This window comes from Leucoraja erinacea, chromosome 26, assembly GCF_028641065.1.
Source record: "Leucoraja erinacea ecotype New England chromosome 26, Leri_hhj_1, whole genome shotgun sequence".
Taxonomy (NCBI): Eukaryota; Metazoa; Chordata; class Chondrichthyes; order Rajiformes; family Rajidae; genus Leucoraja; species Leucoraja erinaceus.
This window is the reverse complement of record NC_073402.1, coordinates 32,364,599-32,369,360: the sequence shown is the minus strand read 5'-3', so window position 1 is coordinate 32,369,360 and position 4,762 is coordinate 32,364,599.

Genomic DNA, 4,762 nt, shown 5'->3' with positions numbered 1-4,762 from the left:
AACTCAGTGGGTCAGGTAGTATCGCTGACGAACATGGATAGGTGATGTTTCGGGTTGGGATCCTTCAGCCTGAAAAACGGTAAAGACCCGAAATGTTGATGATCCATGTTCTCCAGAGATGCTGCCTGACCGACTGAGTTACTCCAGCACTCTGTGAAACGTCATCTATCCATGTTCTCCACAGATGCTGCCTGACCCGCTGAGTTACTCCAGTACTCTGTGAAACGTCACCTATCCATGTTCTCCACAGGTGCTGCCTGACCCGCTGAGTTACTCCAGCACTCTGTGAAACGTCACCTATCCATGTTCTCCACAGATGCTGCCTGACCCACTGAGTTATGGTGCAGCAGCATCTGTGGATCTAAGGAAATAGGCAACTTTTCGGGCTGAAATCCTTCTGGAAATAGGCAACGTTCTCCACAGATGCTGCCTGACCCTTATGGGTTTCAACACCCGAAACGTTGCCTATTTCCTTAGCTCCATAGATGCTGCCTGACCGACTGAGTTACTCCAGTACTTTGTGAAACGTCACCCATCCATGTTCTCCAGAGTTGCTGCCTGACCCGCTGAGTTACTCCAGCACTTTGTGCTTTATCTTCAATTTGCTGTTGATTTAGAGGGCGGTAATTTTCAATTCTTGCTTGTTCCTATTTGAGAAGCTGAAGTTTCAGATTTAAATCTGTGCTGAAAGATGTGCAGTGAACAGAGAGGGCATTCCCTGGACATGGTGTAACATAAAAATAACTGTGAAGGGAAGTGAAAAACTTGGTAATATTAAACACCAAGAAACAGAAAGCAATGTGCAGCAGATGGTAAATGTGTAGTGCTGCGAGAGTAATGTTGTCATGCCCCATCAGTGTCCCACGTTGTGACATCTCCATACTTCAAACATAACGTCAGTCATGGATTTGACCAATCTGTGGTATGGTGTTGCTGCCACTAGGTGGTATTAATGTCTGCAACCTGTTGCAATAACAGTGCCTTCACACTCCATAAATCTGTCGACACAACACCAAGTTAATTTTGCAGAGATTTCTCAGAGCATTCTCTTTATGGTCAGTGTGGGTGTTATTAATAAGGAGTTTGTTTCCTCTCCACAGTTCTAAGATATGGGAAGTAATTTCCTGTTGCATTAAAGTAAAGAGCATCTCTTGGGTCTGAAGGACAAATTGGACTGGGTGCAAACAATGAACCCACAAAACAATTGAACGGTCCTCCCGTAAGCTAGGGTGTCGTCCCGATCTTCCAACCTACCACATTGAGATTGCTGCACTTTTTCTCTGTAGTTGTTACAATGCTGTAACACTATATCCCGCACTGATAGTTTTCTCTATGGACTCCCTCTTGTTCTTGTGTGTGGCTTAACTGTACTGGTGCATACTATGGTTTGATTTGACCGAAGGAACAAAGCTTTGCACTATATCTCGACACAGATGATGATAAATCAATGCCATCACAATGGGAAGGAGCCATTGGGCATTCATGGTAAGTAATATTTATCATCTAACCAGATACATTGTTTGACAAGAAGGTTTTTGTAATTAGAGTCCATTTTGTTTTTCTTCAGCCTCTAGTGACGTGATTTTTTTCTGATCTATGAGAATCCAGTGTTTTAATGTCAGCATTTTCTTCTTGTAAATAGTACGATGCTTGAAAATTGCTGAGCAATAGATTGAGTTGGATATTGGATAGTCATTTCTCCTCTCAAGAACAAGCTGACTAAATAGCAGAGTGTGAACAGACAGTGTGGGAGACAGGAACACATGCCAAAAATGTAAGCATCCGTTTATCGCAGGCTAGTACCAGCATTAAACCATGGTAGACACGCATAAATAAGTGGTTTAATCCATAATTAACAGTTATAGCCTTGCTCATGTAGTAACTGCTGCTGTTGCAGTTGGTCTGGAAATTCAGCCACAGCTCTCTTTAGCCGATGTTATTCTGGAACTGAGTGACGGAGGGGAATGAATCAAAGCCACCGCACAGTCCATGTGACTTTTGCACTGATTAAAATATTAACATCAGGGTGGTCTGTCCATAACGTCGGAACAATCAAGTGTGTTTGAATGTAGAACGTCACGTGGAATATATTCACCACACCTTTCTGCACAACACATGTGGACAAGATATTTGAATCACGCTGACAGCAAATGTGTTTTAAATATTTGATGTGCAATTTTATGCTGACATTTGAAATGCCCGATTTACAAATATTCTACCATTTTTCCTCCCAAAATTGTTAATTCCTTATTAAAGGTGCCATAGATTCCCAATTTGGAAAATAAGTGCTGAGTCTTGTGGTTCCTACAACTCTCCGAGAGGCTTGGTTGATTCCATGCTTGCTCCACGGCTCTTGGTTCCCCACAGATGGGAAACTGAAACTGGAACCAAGCAAGTTCATTCCAAAGATAGACACAAAAAGCTGGAGTAACTCAGCATGACAGGCAACATCTCCAGAGGGAAGGAATGGGTGACGTTTCGGGTCGAGACCCTTCTTCAGACTGGTTAGGGATAAGGGAAAGGAGAGATATAGATAATGATGTGGAGAGATAATTCCATGTTCCATACTCTACTACAGCAGCGACATACAGCAGCATCAACCAATTTATCCAATGTGATTGTGGATGATCAGCCATTGAATGGCAGTGCTGGCTTGAAGGGCCGTATGGCCTACTGCTGCACCTATTGTCTATCCCAAGCAGGCTTCCACAATAGCATTGAATCCACTTTGGTGATGTAAGTTAAGACATAAGTTGGCAAGGAATCGGAGTGATACAGCGTGGAAACGCCTTTCGACCCAACTTGCCCACATCGACCATCTACACTAGCCCCACCTGCCCAAACCGACCAACATGCCCATCTACACTAGCCCCACCTGCCCACACCGACCAACATGCCCATCTACACTAGTCCCACCTGCCCACACCGACCAACATGCCCATCTACACTAGTCCCACCTGCCCACACCGACCAACATGCCCATCTACACTAGCCCCACCTGCCCAAACCGACCAACAATGCTACATCTACACTAGTCCCACCTGCCTTGGTGTAAGTGCATCACAGCTGAAAGCTTTAAAGATCTAATCAAGAGGAAATATTCACACTTTCCAAAGGAGTCAAGACCAGGCTGGACTTTATTCCTTGGAGGACAGGAGGTTGAGGGGGGATCTATCTTATAGAGGTGTATAGAATCATGAGGGGAATAGATAGGGCAAATGCATTCAATATTTTTCCCAGTGTATGTGAATCCCAGACTGCGAAACTTTTTCACACAGAGAGTAGTGGGAATGTGGAATGAGACGTACAATTTTTACAAGATTTAAAATACATTTGGACAGGTACAAGGATAGCAAAGGTTTAGAGGGATATTGTCCAAACAGGGATATGGGACTAGCTCAGGTGGGGCATGTTGGTCAGCATGGACAAGTTGGGCCTGGCTCTATGCTGTATCTATCTGAGTCAAGAGATAGTACCAAGTTATCACCTTAAGCAGTAAGCACAAGCTACTGACACCTTAGGATGGATCAGCTAACTTAGTGTAAACGGAAAATGCGTCAGCTGTCAAATATCGCAACTAGCTGAGCCATGTCAGAGGTTTCTTTCAGAGTGAATGATGGTTCCTCAGTAGCAGGTAAGGTTTTTATTTAATTCAAAGATTGAGAGTTAATGTACAAGCGCAACTTCTTTCATTACAGTCTGATCGAGTTAATGAAGGAGACAGGGCTAATAAATGGAAATGGGTCAAGCACCGTATTGGAGAACAAATTCTTTGGTTCAAATCTATCGTTATAGATTTTGTGGATCAATGAGACAGTATCAATAAGTCTGGTCTCAGTAAATAATAATGATCAAAGGTCAAAGTACTTGGTGCCCTGTGACATCACAGAAATCTAGTTAAGAATCTGTTACTAAGGTGATCACAGGGAATCAATTGTATCTGTCAATTTAGAATCTTTATGACACGCCCTGGCTTGGAACATTTCCCACTGCTGCACTGTCTGTCTTCAAATCTCTCGGGAGTAATCCAGCTCTGATAAGTTAATCGTTTTTTCACTTAATAATTTAGCATTTACATTGTGCACCAGGTAAGTTTAATTAAAACAAAAGAGTTGAAACTAAATCAGAAACTTCTCTGCCCAGGGAGCTTGCTGCAGCTGTGATTGTTGAGTCAATGAGCATCGATGCTGTTGGCAGGGCGAGTGGGAAAGGAATGGGGTTAGGCCGACACAAAGTACTGGGGGAACTCAGCGGGTCAGGCAGCATCTGTGGAGAGAATGTACAGACTCAGCGGGCCAGGCAGCATCTGTGAGGGTATGGACAGACTCAGCGGGCCAGGCAGCATCTGTGGAGGGTATGGAGTGGTGGACATTTTGGGAAGCAGGTGTAGGGCGTACACACCAGTGTGGGCACATTGTGCTGGATGGACTGTTTCTGTGCTGTGTGCTTCATGCACTATATGGAGCCCCTTGTCAATATTCCAGCTGTGAACAGTTCCAGCTTGCACCTGCTGTGTTTGATTATGACACAAAGTATGATGTTACATAAGTTCTAGAAGAATGCATAGGTCATTTGGCCCACAAGTCTACTCCGCCATTCCAATCATGGCTGATCTATCCACACAGGTGGTCATTGTAATTGGACCAACTGATTGAGCAAATGCTAGTTTACACCAAAGAATACAAAGTGCTGGAGTAACTCAGTGGGTGAGGCAGCATCTCTGGAGAAAAGAAATAGGTGATGTTTTGGGGAACGGTTCCAT